Raw genomic sequence first — 18331 nt, forward strand, 5'->3', positions numbered from 1 at the left:
AATGTAGCAGACACCTTTGGTCTGAGCCACATCCTCATGACTCTCCTTCATTTTCAGACACAGCTTTGAGGGATGGTTGAGTGTGGTTTCAGACGCACTTTGTGGTGACACCCTTGTACCTGCTCTGGGACCAGTTTTCCGATGCTACAGGGGCCCACTTGGTGTGCAGGCACAGATCAGAGATGGGAGAAAGTTAACACCCCGGGCATGGCCCCAAACTAATGGGGGACTGAAGCCAATGGACAGATACTCTGCTTCGTTCCTCCAGGGGGACAACTCCAGGTGGCATCTGCATGGCTCCAGGAGGCCCCGTGGAACGGACGCCCTGCTGTCCACAGTGTTGACCTTGGTAACACACCCTTATATTTGCGGTCCCATCTTCCCTGTTTCTCTCCCTGCTCTCTCCTTCCTTCTCCCTGGGCTGACTCCCAAAGGAACCATCTGCACCCAAGTCCTTATCTCAGGCTCGATTTCAGGAACTAAGATAGTGGTACAGTTTGTCCTCTGTCTTCCCTTGAGTTTTCAGTGAAGTAGAAGAGATGTGCATGGATTAATTACCTACACAAAAATATGTTATCTCAACTATGGAAAGTTTTCTGAAGGAAAAGGCACTTGTTTGAATGAGAGGTGGACCTGTCCTAGCTTTGAGGGTAAGGGAAGGTAATAATTAGGATGGGGTGGGGTCAGGAATAGAGAATATCCTTCTACTTGGTTAACTTGGTTTAACTATTTGTCCAGTTGGTACATGTTCATAATGAATAATCCCTCTGATATCAAAAAATTTTAGCAACATTGTTGCAACAAAGTTCGTGAACTTAATTGTCAGATCTCATATATCTCAAAGTAGAGATTTATTATCCCTCTTATGTGATGTTAGGGAAGACACCTCAGAAGAACCACGTAGGTTGGTTTTGAGAATGAAGAGAAATTTGCCAAACTTGAGAAAACCGAGAAGAGCATTAGGCCAGGATGGAAGGTCTGGGTGCAGGGAGTACACAATATGCTGTGGGTTGCAGAGAATTTGCATTGGTGGCTGGAGAGGCAGGAGCTGGAAGCATCCATGGAATTTTGTATGCTATGTAAAGAAGTTTGGATTTTTAATTGTATAGGATGGATAACATTGAAAGGTTTCAAACTGGAGTGTGACAGGATCCAATTTGTGTTTTAGAATTATCCTTTGGCTGCTGTGCAAGAGAGATCTGGATTGAGAAAGGACTGGAAATATTCCAGTAGGAAACAACAGAGGCAGAGGTGAGGTCAGGTCAGTTTCTGGGGTCTGAGTGAGCACAGGGCAGCGGAGAAGAGGGAGGCACAGGTGAAGGAGGTTCAGAGGGAGAACTGACACCTGGATGTCAAGATGAGGGAAAAGAAAGGCAGGGGTAGGATAATTGATGCATTTCTATCTGTGAGAGCAGCTGGACAGAAGGGCCATTATTCTAATTTGGGTACCCAGAACCAGGTGATCTGGGAGTAGGGTAGAGTTGGAAATAATAACTTTAGTTTGGGTCATTTTGATTTTGAGGTGGCACATTCAGTAGGTTGATAAATAGGTCTGGAGCTGAGAAGATCCATTTAAGCTGGAGATGGAGACCTGGTTGTCCTCGACGACAGCGAAAGTCTTGAAGTTACCCAGAAAGAGAATATCAAAGGTAAAGCGATGAGGACCCAGCCTGGAGCTGAGGAACATCCAAGGGAGGGGTGGGGAGTGAAGGAATCCAGGAGAGGACGGAGGTTCAAGAAGTTGCATAGGGAGTATTGCTTATTTTACATTTTATGGGAATTGCAAAATGTTATGGAAAAACCGTAGTCTACAGTTAGCATTATTAAAATAGATTTTTTTTCTATAAGGAACTAAATCAGTTTTCTTTTAGATACTGCTTGTAAGTTGGTATTTCTCTTGCCTAAAATCTGCTGTTAAAGTTTAGAAATCAAAGGACTTTATTAAGACCCTGTATTAGATTGCATCATTATCCATTTTTAGTTGTCCCTGCCCCTTGTCCTGTTTCAGATTGACTAAGTACTTTTATCGAGGGGCCTGAGACTATAGCCAAGTCCTACTTTACGTAATTGCGATATTATACAAATGTTTCCACTTCAGTTTGATTTCCTCTGGTTATACAGCCTGCTTCTCACAGAGGCTCTGAGTATTTCACCTGGATTACAGAGCCAGAAAAGGGAGGTTCAGGGTCACACCCACCATAGCAGCTGAGGAGCAATTAGAATTGAAGGGCCTCTGGTCGTTGCTTAGCAGTGAGTTGCCCCACCTCCTCATAATTAAAAGTGGAGTCATAATTCTTACTTCAAACGTGACAGTTTCCTACCTGCAGCAGACACTCTTAGAAGAGGGATTCTGAACCTTCCCGTAGGGCAGAGTGGGAGTGCGTCCCAACAAATACTCATTAGCACCTTTCATCCCCAAAGATGAAAGATCTTTCAGACATCAGTAATCCCCACAAAATCCCTTTGAGGCTGGTGGGCGGAAAATGCAAGGTGAATCTGGACAGAGAAGGAGACCCAAGGGTGCTGTTCCCAAAGCAGCTTGTTAGTGGATCCACACTAAAACCAACATAGACTGATTTTATGATGTGAAAGAAGACTCACTGCAGGTACAGTCCTGCGCTGATGAGGCCACGACGATCCCAGGCCCGGCATCGGTCATTAATTCATGATGAATCAGGAGTGATACTGGCATTGATTTGCTCAAGTGCATACAAGGAATTTTACCAAAAGACAGACTTAATTGTGAGCTCCTCTCCACTCCAGAGTTAATTTACTTCTGAAGTTAGTCCTTTGCAAAATCGTTAGTGTATTGTGACTTAAAAATATCCGTGTAAGGTTTAGGATATTAATCTTATCCCATAAATTGAATGTCATGATAAACTTACTTAACATATTTGTCAAATTGTTATTATCAATAGGTCTTTTTCTTGTATGTTTACTAAGTTCTTCCTGAGAGATTGAGCGACTGTTAGTTCCTCAGCTGTGATTGATGTACTTTCTGTCTTCAGAACTAATCCCAGTGCTATTGAAAATAGTGTCGGAATCTCAGAGAACTGTCAGTAGAGGTGGATATGGGGCCTCCAGTATCACCTGGTCACCTTGCGACCAGGGCCGTGGGGAGTGAGAGCACGGAAGGCGTGGCTGGTGGCTGGTGAGAGGTGAAGTGGGTCCAGAGCCACTCTGGACAGGGACATGGGGTGCCGCGTGGGGCACCGGAAGGCACCAGATTGGGAATGTGACTCTGGCTCCTCCATGTTATCTGCTCTTATTGTGGGAAGGGAATAAGTGTTAGGTAGTAAGGGGAGACTGGGTTGGGTTAAATATTCAAATTGGATAATGTTCAAAAACTCCTCTGGTTAATTAAGTACAGAATAATGACAACAATGTGCTTAATGTCATAGGGAATATTTATAATGAAGTCCAAGTTCTGTTATAGCGAAAGATAGAGATAAGCTAAATAGAATATTGGCCTTTTTGGGTCACTACTTTGGAACTGAAAAACAAAAACCCAACAACCAACCGTTGAAGAAAATCTTCATCCTTTTTTATTTTAGTTTTCTTGGGGGTTGAGGAGATAAGAACTCTACCTTTTCTTTCCTTGCCTAATGCCACTTGGGAGTCCCTAGGGTTCTGAATGAGGTGAGAACAGGATGTGACAAAGGAATTAGTATAAAAGCACTGGTGAAGGCGGCAATATGTGTGCAGAGTGAGTGGGGACAGGCGTGGGAGGTCACCGCAGGCAGGAGTGTGATGGCGGGCCAGCCAGCAATGTGGGTTAGAGCCTGAGGAGTTACTGGTGGTAGTTGGGTTGGGGTCTGGGGCAGGGCGGGGGTGGGGTGGGGGAGAGCTCCCGTGGGGGTGTAAGAGGTACAAGGGGGTGGCACACTCATTGTGGGCCCTGAAATTTTGGTTCATGTTATATTCCTAGGCTGTACCTACCATGTTTCCCCGAAAATAAGACCGGGTCTTATATTAAGGTTTGCTCCAAAAGACACATTAGGGCTTATGTTCAGGGGATGTCCTCCTGAAAAATCATGCTGGGGCTTATTTTCCGGTGAGGTCTTATTTTGGGGGAAACGTGGCATAATGCCTTTCAGGTGCTAAAAATCGACAAAAGTGTCATCATCCGCCCCACCCCGTCTCCATTCACAGCCGTTTTCTAATTGAAGTTTTAGTTATTCATCCTCAGAAAATATCAGAGCATAAAATACTTACAGGAAATATGCACTGATTCTATCTGAAGTAATTAACATCGGAGGTCTGAAATCCTTTCGATCTAAGGAAACGCTGTGATTATAGTTGTTTAGCGATGTACCAGTCATGGAGGTCTGCTAACTGTAATTTGATGCTAATTGGTGCAGACTCTGACTTGGTCCTGAGAGGAGGTAGAGAGTGATTGCTGAATGGACGGCCACAGGAAGAGCCAAATCCGGAAAACATAACATAACACCTTCAGTCACATCCACACTTCTGAACGGTATTTGAAATTCATATCTTTCCCCTCGAATTCTTTTTATTTTGCATGTAGTTAAATAATTCACATGTAATAAATTTGCCATAAACTTATGTTAACTTATCAGCAATTCCCATTATTTGCTGTACATTGGGCCCAAAGGGTAGGAAGCTGTTTATTCTACAAACTCCTAAAGCATGCTGAGTACATTTCTTAGTGATAGGTAACTTTTCTTAAAAAACAGCAATCCGCTAGGCTTAGCTTATGCTAAACTCAGGCTAAAACCTACAACACCTGTTCAGAAGTCCCTTGCTTGTCTGGGATTCGAGGAGACCTCAGTGCCCTAATTAATTTAATTACCATTGATTTTAGAATATAATGAAAATAATTTTAGACTATTGCTGTAGATATGAAAACATAACAATCTTGAAGTCTAATTGGACAGATTTCTCAATTTACAGTTTCCCTTGAACTTATAATTTACCTACCTGCTCAGTTCCTAGAGAAATATTTTTGAAAACATCTTTTACAATATTTGTTAGTAACGAACATGTAGGCCTTGTTGTTACTGAGTCATCTTGCTAGCCATGCGCTTGTTAAAAATAATTCAAAGTTTTTAATAGTTCTTCTCACTGTGGAAGAAAGCCTGCATTTCAGCTCCAGGATTCCAGAAACCAAGATATAAGAAGAGAGAACTAACCTTTATTATTTAACCTTAACTTGGACTTGGACCTGTGTCAGGAAATTGAAAGATATTTTCTCATTTTGTTTTCACAACAGTCCGGGGGGGTAGGTATAATCATTTCCATTCTGCACGGAGGAAAATCGGGTTTAGAGAGGCAGGTAAACGAGTCAGGGACCACCAAGCGGCAGAGCTGGCCTTTGCCCCCGACCCGTACCAGGTACTCCTGCATTCTCATGAAGGAGCCCTTTTCTAGACACTTTAGGATTTCCCAGTTATCTTCATCGTTACAGAAGAACTGCTAGACAATTAATGCCCGTTCAGTGTTGATGGGTGGTGACGGTCCAGTGCTGGTGGGAGGGCTCATTCATCGCTGGCTTGTGACTTCTGCTTTTGAAGTCGTCTTCTAATGACTGAGGCACATGTGACAGCATGGACTTCAGGAGCCTCCATTTTGGGGTGTCCTGATCAGCTTCTCTCATTGCCCACACTTCATGCTGTGCCCTTCACACTCGATGCTTCTCCAGGTCAGGTGAGGTCACAGACTTCCTGGTCTCCGACCTTCTCCTATGCTGCCCTCCTTACGGGCCTCTGGTCCCTCACGTCCAGGTTGGATATCTTCTCAAGACCGGGTCCATCAGCAAGGTGTTCCTGCTCTGCCCAGCCTGGCCATGAAGTGGTCCTTGTGAACTCCTCGGGGTGGGGGATGGAGGGCAACTCCCAGGTGCTCAGTGATGGTCTGGCTGGTGTCACCCCCGGGCAGTCTTTCTTGATCCCAGCCTGCTCTCATCCTATAGGTTTAGTAGCTGCATTTATCTCTTTGGAAAAAAATTCCCTGCATCTTCCAAACCTTTTTTAATAGTTTTATAGTTTGCTCCATTATATAGGTTATTGTTTTTTTTTTGTTGTTTTTTTTTTAGGTATGTTTTTTCTTCTCCTTTTAAGCTGGGTCCAAGCTATATCTTCCTTTAGTTTAGCTTGGTGATCTCAGTGGTTGTTGCTGCTGAAAATCAAACCTCTGTTTCAGACAAGTTTAATGAATTTTTCTCTCTCTCTCTCTTTTTTTGTAAACCAAGGGAACTTTCTGATGTTCTTCACAGCGCCATCTTGCCAGCATCCCAGATGGCCAGTTTATCTTGCCTCGTTATGCAATTTATAACGTCTTCTTCCCTAACTCTAAGTCCTTTGATAAGTGCTGCTGTGCTCGACTCATCCGTGGATCATGCATTCTCAGCCCAGCAAAGCACCTTTCTGTTAATTGGGACTTACAGGTTACTAAATGTAAAATGACTTCCATGTGAACCGCAGTCAGTACAGCTGGTGATTCAGGTGTACGCGGGATGAGACTGTGGGCTGCATTTTTGGTCCTAGCATTTGCTTTATTCTAAAAGCTCCTAACGTTGGTTTGCTTCTTGGGTCATTTTGATTTGCCTTATAATCATAGAATGAAACAGCAGCAGTCGTTTGACCACTGGGGACTCTCACATGTGGTCCTTTCTGCTAAATTAATTGATAAGTCAAAAACCAAAGCAGCCTGCTGGCACGTATTTTTCTCACCTTCCAGAAAGTCATCCTTCTGTAGAGTGGCTATCACTTTTTTTTTTTTTTAATTCTTTGTTTTTATTCTTAAAATATTCCATTTTAAAAATGTTTTAAATTTTTCTTTTTTCTTTTTTTTTTAAATTTATTTTTAATTTATTGGGGTGACAATTGTTAGTAAAATTACATAGATTTCAGGTGTGCAATTCTGTATCACATCATCCATAAATCACATTGTGTGTTCACCACCCAGAGTCAGCTCCCCTTCCATCACCATACATTTGATCCCCCTCACCCTCATCCCCCACCCCCCAACCCCTTTACCTTCTGGTAACCACCAAATTACGTTCCCCAGATTAATTTTCAAGCCCGTGGCCATCCTATGGTCACCGATTGCCCTTCAATCCCCTCACCCTCCCCCCCACCCCCATCCCTCCCGCCCATCTAGCAACCCTCAGATTTTCCTCATTGTCTCCCAAACTGTTTCTGATTAGTTCATTCACTTATTCTTTTCTTTAGAATCCGCAAATAAGTGAGATCATATGGTACTTATCTTTCTCTGTCTGACTTATTTCACTTAACATAATGTTCTCTAGATCCATCCATGTTGTTTCAAATGGTAAGATTTTCTTCTTTATGGCTGCATAATACTCCATTGTATAAATGTACCACAGTTTCTTAATCCAGTCATCTACCGATGGGCATTTTGGTTGTTTCCATGTCTTAGCTATTGTGTATAGTGCTGCAATAAACATAGGAGTGCATAAAGATTTTTGAATTGAAGTTTTGGATTTCTCCGGATAGATACCTAGGAGTGGAATTACTGGATCATAAGGTAGTTCCATTTTCAGATTTTTGAGATACCTCCATACTGTTTTCCATAGCGGCTGCACCAATCTGCAATCCCACCAACAGTGCACAAGCGTTCCCTTTTCTCCACATCCGCGCCAGCACTTGCTGTTTGTTGATTTATTGATGATAGCCATTTTGACTGGGGTGAGGTGGTATCTCATTGTGGTTTTTATTTGCATTTCTCTGATGGTTAGTGAGGTTGAGCATTTCTTCATATGTCTGTTTGCCATCTGTATGTCCTTTTTAGAAAAATGTCTCTTCAAGTCCTCTGCCCATTTTTTAATTGGATCGTTTGTTTTTTTTTTGGAGTTGAGTTGAGTGAGTTTTCCATAGATTTGTGATATTAATCCCTTATCAGATATATCATTGGCAAATATCTTTTCCCATTCAGTAGGATCCCTTCTTGTTTTATTGATGGTTTCCTTTGCTGTGAAAAAACTTTTTAGTTTGATATAATCCCATATGTTTATTTTTTCTCTTAGTTCCCTCGAGCGAGGGTATGTATCAGTAAAAATCTTACTCCGGGTAATGTCTGAGAAGTTTCTTCCTATATTTTCTTCTAGGTATTTTATGGTTTCAGATCTTACATTTAAGTCTTTAAGCCATTTTGAATTTATTTTTGTATATGGTGTAAGGAGGTGGTCCAACTTCATTTTTTTGCATGTGTCTGTCCAGGTTTCCCAGCACCATTTATTGAATCGACTGTCATTACTCCATCGTACATTCTTGCTTCCATTGTCGTAGATTAAATGGCCATATAGGCGTGGATTTATTTCTGGACTCTCTATTCTGTTCCATTGATCTATGTGTCTGTTTTTATGCCAGTACCATGCTGTTTTGATTACTGTAGCCTTGTAGTATAATTTGAAGTCAGGTATTGTTATACCTCCCACTTTGTTCTTATTTCTCAAGATTGCCTTTGCTATTCGGGGTCTTTTATGGTCCCATATAAATTTTAGGATTATATGTTCTATTTCTGTGAAAAACGACGTTGGCAGTTTAATAGGAATTGCATTGAATATGTATATTGCCTTAGGCAGTATGGACATTTTAACTATATTAATTCTTCCTATCCATGAACATGATATGTGTTTCCATCTATTTATATCTTCCTTCATTCCTTTCTTCAGTGTCTTATAATTTTCTGAGTATAGATCTTTTACTTCTTTGGTTAAATTTATTCCCAGGTATTTTATAGTCTTTGGAGCGATTGTAAATGGGATTGTTTTTTTAATTTCTCCTTCTGATGTTTTATTATTGGTATATACAAATGCAACTGATTTCTGAATATTAATTTTGTATCCTGCTACTTTACTAAATTCATCTATCAGCTCTAATAGCTTCTTGGTGGAGTCTTTAGGGTTCTCTATATATAGTATCATATCGTCTGCATACAATGATAACTTTACTTCCTCCTTACCAATCTGGATGCCTTTTATTTCTTTTTCTTGTCTGATTGCTGTGGCAAGAACTTCCAGAACTATGTTGAATAGAAGCGGAGATAGCGGGCAACCTTGCCTTGTTCCTGATCTTAGGGGGAATGGTAGAGTGGCTATCACTTTTGTGTTATAATAACATTGTTCAAAACCTTATCTCTGATTTCCATACCATGGACATGAGAACCACAGGGCCTTCTCTTAGAGCTGGAACCTCTTTCTTTCACTGATACTCTTTGTCAGTGGGAGGACATCAAAACATTTACAAAGAGTGTTTAAAAGAGAATTTACTGCAAAACCTACAAATTCTTTATTTTCAGAAGTAAAGTTCCCACATTTTGTGGGCAAGGTGTATAATCATAGGTTGGCTTTTTCCTAAATATTTGACTTTGAGCAGACATTTAGGTAAAAACAACATGGCATCTTCAAGGGTCAAGTGAAGTATTGTATCTTTTAAATTATAGTGATAATGAAAGACTCTGTGGTACGTTGCTGTAAAAATAGTATCTGAAATAGTGTTTCACCCCCTCACCAACATCCTGGCCTTGGGCTGAATCAGAGACGTGTCACCAGAGGGCAGGTTAACAGTTAGAAACGAGCGTGGCCTGGGATGACCTTGATGCTTCTCTGGTGGGATCTATGGCATGAACTTTCTCAGCCAAATTCATGACTCTGAAACCATTTCCTGTAGGGCCACAGGGAAGAGGCCAATTGGAAAATATTTCTTTATCCATTAAAATATTACTTTGGGCTCTGTCTTCAGGAAGAAAACATATGACAACTTTGAAAAGTTTAGGAGAATGAAATATTTTAGTCATGTACAGAATCATTTTGTGGCAGTGTGTAGTATTAGAGCGTGTGAGAACAGAATCCAGGGATTCTTGACTCACCCCCCACAGTGAATGTGGACATGTCTAGCATCCCAGTTTGTTCATTGTTTTGTCCCTCCCTTCCTCCTTCTCCTCCTTCTCTCCACCCCTCCCTCCTTCCCTCGCTCCTTTCCCTCATTCTCCCCCTATAGTCAGTCAACAGTTGTTTACTTTTACGCACTGTGGAAAGATCATTGGTTTTTATAAACAAATCCTCTGGGGAAAACCCCACAAATTTCTTTTCCATAACATGCCACTTTTCAGCAGTTATGACTGGTCTTGGAATGAGGTAAAGTTATCCTTTGTAAAATGCCTCTGGCTCGGTCAACAGAGCTCTGAGACAAGGTGGGGCCCCCTTGATACATTATTTCCTGGGATCCAGCCTGGGCAGGCAGGTATATGCTGCTCTATAGCTTTAGGTTCCCTGAGAGTCATTCATTCCACAGGGATTTGTTGAGGCTGTTTAATGCGTGATTCCCTATAGATGGCTCAGAATCTAGAGCAGATTCGAACACACTTCCTGATAGAAAAGTGGTTGATGAATTAGTTTTATACTTGCATTTTCAGGTGCTTGCCATTCAAAGTGATGTCCAAATGTTTATTTCCTGTTTTAAAGTCAATAGAACCTCTCATTCCCCGTCCCCTTTCACTAAAGGAGCATCTGAATCCTTATTGGAGGGTAGCTTCTACTTGTGTTTTGTTCTGTTGCTCACACCATCTTTTATAAGCTATAGTGTTGTACTAATTTGCTGATACAATCAGTGGTACCTCATTTGATTTCATTTGTTTGCTTCTTCCATCCCTGTGCTTCAGTTACTGAAAAGGCAGGAAGGGGGTAAAGGAAATGATAATATGGTACAAATATTAGCTGTTCCTACATTGAATGAATGGTCATCATTTCTTCAGAAGTTCCTTTCACTGTTAAAATTGGATCGTTTGCCTGTTATAAAGATAGAGCCTTATTATGCCGAGAGTTGTGTTGGTGGAACTAAATAGGTGGGAGAATAAGAGAGATGGAGAGGTGTAAAAAGACAGTTAATTCTGAGGCCCTGCTACTTCTTAACCACCACCGCCCTATACAAGCATCTTGTTAAGTTTGGGAATTGTCTTCTTCTTTCTTCTCTTTCGTCTTGGAACAGATGCGAGGTGTGATGGGGACGGTTCAGAGTGTAGGTAGGGCTGGAAGAAGAAGCAGAGGTGGGCAGGACACTCATGTCCCTGGAGAGGAGGACAGCGAAGCAGCTACTTCCTGCTGATGATCCAGGTGGCCTCCTGGCCCCACACAGTTTTAAGTTTATGTACAAGGTGATTGCCTGACTCAGGTGTTTTCCGTGGGCCTGGCATTGTGTTGTAAGTGGGGTGTGAGCCTCCCCTAGTGCTGAATGTGTGTGACTGTTGGTGCACGGGTGCTGTGGTTTTGGACATAATAAAGAATTACTATACTGCGGTTCTCTAATGAAGAAAGTCTGGCAGCCGGCCCCCCCCCGCCCCCCCTCCCCCCGCCTTCCTCCCACTATCAGTCACTGAGTTCTGTCAGTCAACTGGGTGAGGGCCATCCCTCCGTCTGGAAGCCACAATTCAGTGGTGGCTTGAAGACAGCAATGCTGAATCAGTTTCTTTTGTCTCGGCAAGGGATGGGATAGGATCGTTAGAGGTGCCTTCTCTCGTGTTGGAAAGTATGGGGACAGGTGTCAGGTAGATAGATACAAGGGTCAAGGAAATCAATACGATGCCAGACATATGCTGCCTCAGGGCTTCAGGTCAAGTGCCTCGAGAAAACCAGGTGTACACTCGTGGCCTTATTTGACCTGGTGTGGAAATCCCGTCGTGTCACCTTGGCTGTAGTCCCACAGGTTGTAGCAGGTTCAAGGGCAGGGAGCATGGGCAGGGCCAGCCTCCTCCACAGGAGGAGTGCCGGAGAATGTGCAGACCTGTTTGGAACCTGCGTGGGATTCCAGGAGAGGACACTGAGTATGGGGAATTTTTGTGACGTAGGCATTATTGTTATGGTACGTGGCTCACACTTGAAGACTGGGCCTGGGCTACTCCTGCGAGTTTCCACAGCATCTCCCCCTGGGGACCTCCCTGTCTCCACACCGTGTTGTGCCCGATGGCTTACAGGCTGTGTGGGACTGTAGCAGGCTCTCGGCCACCATCATATTCCTGACACTTAGCATAGTGCCTTGAACACAAGAGATGTTCAACAGATACTTCTTGAATAGAATTAAGTTAATAAATGCCCTGCCCCTTAGGCACTCAGGCTGTCCTGTGCCCCCTTTTGCATCCTTGAATTTTGCCCCTGGATATATGAACTTTATGGGAATCCCAGGCAAGGCTTACTGTCGACAGAGGGCTGCCTACGAGCCAAATGGATACGCCCTGTCCTGCTTCCAGCTGTTCATTGTTGTGTGTGTTTCACATGAGCTCTTTTGGAAATCACATGGGCCTTGCTATAACTGGGTTCGTAGTAAGCAGTGAATCCGGGTCACCCCGTGCATAGAAGCCTGTCACGTGGGGAGGGCAGACGAAAACTTCTATTTTCATTGTAATCAGTCTTCCTTTTATCACAGTTGTCTGACATATCGTAGCCTACTGGGCGACTGGACAGTCTCCCTTTGTTAAGGGCAGCATCTGATGCCATCAGGTCTTTGTGCAGGAACAGTGTCCTGGTGTCAGTGTGCGGGGCTGGTGAAAGTTGTCCTGTCAGGAAGGCGTACGGCCCCTCAGGAGACAGTCTTCCCTAATGCCTTAGGGAGTCGTTTGTTATGGCTGAGAGACTGAAATCATAACTACTCCACCTGTGAACGGAGATTCTGGAGAGGCTCAGTCCCATGGCACAGACATGGGTCACCCCAGGGCTTAAAGGAGACAGGAGTCCTTTTTCTCACTCCCAGTCCCTTCCTGGCTCCTGCAAAACTTCCCACTAACTGCATTGTTCCCCGACCAACACCGACTTGAGTCTCTGAATTGATAAGCTGCCCAGCAGATAGCCAAGTTAAAAATAAACCCAGAAACGTTAAGACATGTTTTTATTCAGAGCGATGGGGGTTACAAAGGGGATTTAAGTTGAAGAAGACGTGAATTTTAGAGAGAAATTTCTCAGGGAGAAATGCATTCCTTTTACCCAGGTGGAGTAGGAGGGGCATATTTTAAGGGCATGGGTTAAGTTTCTCTCTCTCTTCCCCAGCAGTTTCTCCTTGACCTGTGTTGGGAGTTGTGCTGAGTGCTGAGGTTCTCACGCTCTGTCGCCCGACAGTGAAAGTTCTGCAAGCACTGGGCACTGTCAACCTCGTCCAGGGCTTGACAATAGGCCTCTAGACTGATTACTGCCCTAGCTGTGCTTTAGGTGTGGCCTTCCTCTCTTTTAACTATGGTGTAGCGGGAGGTCTGATTACATTCAGCTTTTAGGGAACTTTTGTGCGCAGAACCTCCAGCATTGTAAAGTCAAACAGATTTTTATCACAAGGGAGGAGAAAGTATAAAATATATTCATGTTCAATTCAAATGACATCATGGTGCCAAGCAAGCTCAGAGCCTCCAGGCCTGGCTGGTTTTCAGGCTGCAAAGAGTCTGAGTGAAACCTGTTGATTGATGACTCTGTCCATACACGGTACCTATGTGCTGTTAGAGACATACGCGTACTCTTTGTATAACTGAAAACACAGAGTTGCTAGACCTGTATTATAGATGTTGTTTACCTAGCACTGCCTTGAATCTCATAGACTTAAATACACAGCGGGCTGTTAGATCTTCCATAGTTTCAGCAAATGCCTTCGAGTGAAGAGGATATTTTACTAATAACACAGCTGAGAGAATATTCACTTGTTGAAGATGGGTTGTAGTTCATCCATCTAGATGAGAGTTCATTGTTCACGTGGCCCAGCAATACATACGGGAAGTGGAAAAGGGTGCGACGAGGACACTGGGATTTAAGGGAAAGAACTTTTGGCAAGTACCAATTTGTCACCGGGACAACACCACTGTCATCTGTTCTGGAACAGAGATGATGGAGTTGTTTGGTGATCTCAGGGCTTGTCATAGTTCTTTCCCACTGTCTGTGTGGCAGGTCTCATTTATCCTTTCTGCACCCCATTTCCTTCAGCTACAAAATGAGCAGCGTTCAACTTGGTGAACTCTGGACTTAAACGTTTGATAATCCTGTCCAAAATAATTTCAATCTGACATGATTAGTAGTTACATGAATCAGATTCTCCAGAGAAACAGAACCAGTAGGAGCCTGTTTGTCTCTCTATCTATGCATCCATCCATGCACTGAGAGATTTTTAAGGAATTGTTTTACATTATTATGGGGGCTGCTGAGTCTCAAATCCATGGGACAGGCCAGCAGCCTGGAAATTCAAGCAGAAGTTGATGTTGCAGTCTTGAGTTTGAATCCTGCATGGTGGGAGGTGGAAAAGCCAGGCAGGGTTTCTCTGTTACAGTGTAGTGGCAAAATTCCTTCTTTGAACTTGAGGAAAATGTCCTAACTGAGAAATCTCACTCTTTGCTCTTAAGACCATCCACTGATTGGATGCGACCCACCCACATTATGGAAGGTACTCTGCTTTTTTCAATGTCTACTGATTTAAAGGGTAATCACATCTAAAAAAATACCTTCACAGCTACCTGTAGACTGGTGTTTGATCAAACAACTGTGTACTGTAGCCTAGCCAAGTGGACATATAACATTAACTATCACAGTAGATAAGTTATAACTTCCCCTTTATTTGTAATATAAGTCATGTGATGGAAAAAAGCAGGCTAAATTAAATCATATTGTATTAGCAATTTAATGCATCAGTCCTTCCACTGATCCATTCATCGTAGACTTATGAGGCACCCGTATGTCAGGCATTGTGCTAGACATCAGGGAAACAAAGTCCGATGAGCTCCTCACTGTTGTTGTTTTTTTTATAGAGGATTTTATTCACTTCAGACTGAAAGCGAAGTCATATATAGAAATAAAATATTTGTTGGTTTGGGGATAGCTTAAAGGATGTGACACACAGTAGTTTACTCAATCAATTCCATTTCTGCCTTTCTCCCAATGCTCACTCTTCATACCTGCTGAATTCAAGGGCAAGGCTAAAAAAAATGGCTCCAATCTTCCATTCATGACTTCCTTGCGTGGAGTCCCTCACTTCAAAGCCACTAAAATCTGGGAAGGGAGACAGACAAGTGAAAAAGAAATACTAGGTTGGTGCAAAAGTAACTGCGGTGTTTGCAATAATTCTTAACCTTTTAAACCTCAATTACTTTGGCACCAACCTAATAGTTGCAGTGCAATTGCCTATATTAGGTAGAGTGGCGAGGTGAAGAAGGGAGAGATAACACTTCGTTTCTTGGGGAGAGGAAGGAGGAGTTCAGGGAGGGCTTCACAGAAGAGGAGATGACTTATACCGGGTGTTGAGGGGTGATGAGGAGTTCTCCAGGAAGGAGGGAACAGTATATGCAAAGGCATGAAGAATGAAAAACTATCACACTCATGACACGGCAAAGTATTTAGAATGAATGTATGGAGAGCTTCTGTCGAGTAATGGGCTTGAGACACAATAGCTCTTATTCTCATTGGAAAATTAAATTTGACAGATCTTGTATTTTGTCATTTTTTTTGGTTAGCAAATTAACATTATCAGGCCATTGGCAAAATATGACAGTTCTTGGCTTTTAAAATGGTCAGTATAATGTATTTAGATAGGGCTCACTGAAGCTTGTTTTATTTTCCATTCTTACCACTTAAAAATATTTTCTTGACTATGCTGGGTTCCTTACAAAGTGAATTAAAATTTATGTCTACATAGGATTTATCCTATAAGGCAGGCATTTTTGACCAATATGTTAGGTTTCGAAAAACGTTCTCTGAACCAATTAGGCCACCTTGGGCAAATGAGTCTGCCTCTTTAAATTCTCACCTGCAGTGAGAGGGCTCTGAGTTGGGCTGGTTTTTAGAGGTTCACCCATAGGATAATCGATGAGACTATTCATCAAAACTGTTACCTGTATTGTACCTCGTTAGACAGATGTATTTGTACAGCATGAATGTGATACCCAAACATTTTCCAATAGCGGTAATTTACAATGAAAGTAATATATTGCTACTTCAATTGAGCATTTCACTTTTCACCCACTTTATTATTTTGTGAGTACTACGCCATTAAATACTTAGAATAACCCTGAAGAGTAGCTCATAAAATATTCATTTTATAGTTGAAGAAACTGTCTGAACAGTTTAAATAACCAGGCCAGGCTCTTTCAGGTGGTAATGGGGAAGCTAGGGATTGAACCCCGATCTTGTGGTTCCAAACTCTACATTCTTTATCAAGGACTGTGACCCACTGTGCACAATTAATATCGTAACATAGTATCTTGTGTACATAGCAGAAGTGAAATAATGGCTTATGAAAAGACAAGTCTCACTCACTGAAAGCAATCTGTTTGACGTTTTAAACAATGAAAGGAAAGGGACTTTCTGGTGTTTTGGCTAATGGGACCAAAGATTTTCATATCCCTGGGTATCGTATCAAACGTAGGAAGAAGGTATTATTCTCCACAATAAGAGAGGACCCTGACACCACCTGCTTAGTAACAAAACTCCGACCCTTGACCTGACCCACGGTCACTATCCTTAGTGGGGTCTTGGCTGGTCCCTCTGCCAAGGGCTCGGTGGTCCCGTTAGGGGTCATTTCTCTAACTTGGAAGTAGCGTTCAGATCTCAGCCTAGCTGCTGTCTCAGGGAGCCATTTCCTGAGCTTCCAATTTCCAGTAGCCCCTTGTCACTCACTGTCCCCTCGTCTTCTCTCTGCAGTGCCCCGTATCGCTGCAGGATATTCTTATTTGCTGTGACTGCTTCCTCCCATTTGAATGAAGCTCAGTGAGAGCAGGGACTTTCCTATTCACAGCTCTCCCCCCACTTCTGTACTAGTAGTTTGATCACAGTAGGCCCTGCCTGCTATCTGTCTGTCTGTCTGTCTATCCATCCATCCATCCATCTTTCCCTCCCTTCTTCCTTTCCTCCCTCCTTGTATCTATCTATAAAATGCCTTGGCCATGTGAAGTTATAGGATGAAGCAGTAAATCTGCTTCTCCGGGTGGCATTTGGGAAGACCCTCATATTTTCTCTATAGTTGATCACTTAACCCTTGAATTTTTTCTTTTAGGTGCTCCCTTTTTTAATCGAGCACCAGATACAGCAGAATGCTGAGAAATTGAACTTTAATTATAAAATTCTAATTTTGAGAAATTGTTTCTCACCCCCTCTGTGTTTTTGTTTTCTCTTGCCAGGGCATGGTGCTTGAGCTACAAAGACACCTCTTCAGCCAGCGCCTTCTGGATGAATGAATGGTTACACTAAGTGTCATCCACACTACTTCAAGGGGTAAGTTCTAGGCACTTGTGTGTCTCAGAGGGGTCAATACATGTCAGTTTGTATATCTTGTGTGTCTATTTTCCGTGTAGCTCTGTCGATTGCTCTTTGTATGTGGACCTGAGTGGGGAAAGCCACAGTGGGGTCCTCAGGTACTGATAACTGAGGTTTCTTCAGGGAATTGGGGGCCAAACCTGAGTGGTTTATTAACGCACCTTAATCTGATATGCGGGGTGATCCTCTCTATGTGGAAAACTGTATGCCCATCCTCTTGGGGAGCAGAGGTGGAGAAGTTACAGCCTGAGAAGTGTTTATTTCCATCTCTTTATATATCAAATATTGGTACAGCCCACACTTCAACCCCAAACCAACTATGACCTCCTGCTGAAGAATGAACAGATCGTGAGTATATACCAGGTCTGCCAATTAAGTTCGTGAACTCATCCTAGAAAAAGTTCCACATACCTCTTTGCTGAATATCACTATGGTCACCTTCGAAGTACTCCCCTTGGGAAGCTAAGCACTGACGCCAGCGCTGAGTCCACCCTTCAAAGCAATTTTGAGACTCTTTCTGGAATGGCCAACAGAGCTGTAATCATATTACCCTTGATGCCCTGAATGTCACAAAAATGTCTTCCTTTCAATATTTCCTTTATCTTCCGGTAAAGAAAGAAGTCACTGAGGGCCAGATCAGGTGAGTAGGGAGGGTGTTCCAACACAGTTATTTGTTTACTGGCTAAAAACTCCCTCACAGACAGTGCTGTGTGAGCTGGTGCATTGTCGTGACACAAGAGCCATGAATTGTTGGCAAAAAGTTTAGGTCATCTAACTTTTTCACGCAGCCTTTTCAGCACTTCCAAGTAGTAAACTTGGTTAATTGTTTGTCCAGTTGGTACAAATTCATAATGAATAATCCCTTTGGTATCAAAAAAGGTTAGCACGAGCATTACAACAAGTTTGCGAACTTAATTGTCCGGCCTTGTAATTCCTAGTTGGAGCTGTAAGATCAGGTAAGCTCAGGAGACTTGAAGAAACCACCGAGGAAAGTAAGGTTCCATCTGTGATATTAAGGCTGTTTCGTTTTGACTGGGGTGTTTTACTAGTAGATGTATTAGTGTTGCAGGTCACGTACTAAAA

At 42.7% G+C, this 18331-nt stretch overlaps 1 protein-coding gene across 3 annotated transcripts in view; it reads left to right on the forward strand.

Annotated features, from left to right (window-relative positions):
* TIAM2 (TIAM Rac1 associated GEF 2) overlaps positions 1 to 18331 on the forward strand; it is a 250965-nt gene that overhangs the window by 94614 nt on the left and 138020 nt on the right. For all 3 annotated transcript variants that reach the window (XM_033096123.1, XM_033096065.1, XM_033096055.1), the window contains exon 2: positions 17113 to 17206. The gene's annotated coding sequence lies outside the window, so the exon portion shown is untranslated. The remainder of the gene's footprint in view (positions 1 to 17112; positions 17207 to 18331) is intronic.

Source organism: Rhinolophus ferrumequinum, chromosome 3, assembly GCF_004115265.2.
Source record: "Rhinolophus ferrumequinum isolate MPI-CBG mRhiFer1 chromosome 3, mRhiFer1_v1.p, whole genome shotgun sequence".
In the NCBI taxonomy this organism is placed as follows: domain Eukaryota; kingdom Metazoa; phylum Chordata; class Mammalia; order Chiroptera; family Rhinolophidae; genus Rhinolophus; species Rhinolophus ferrumequinum.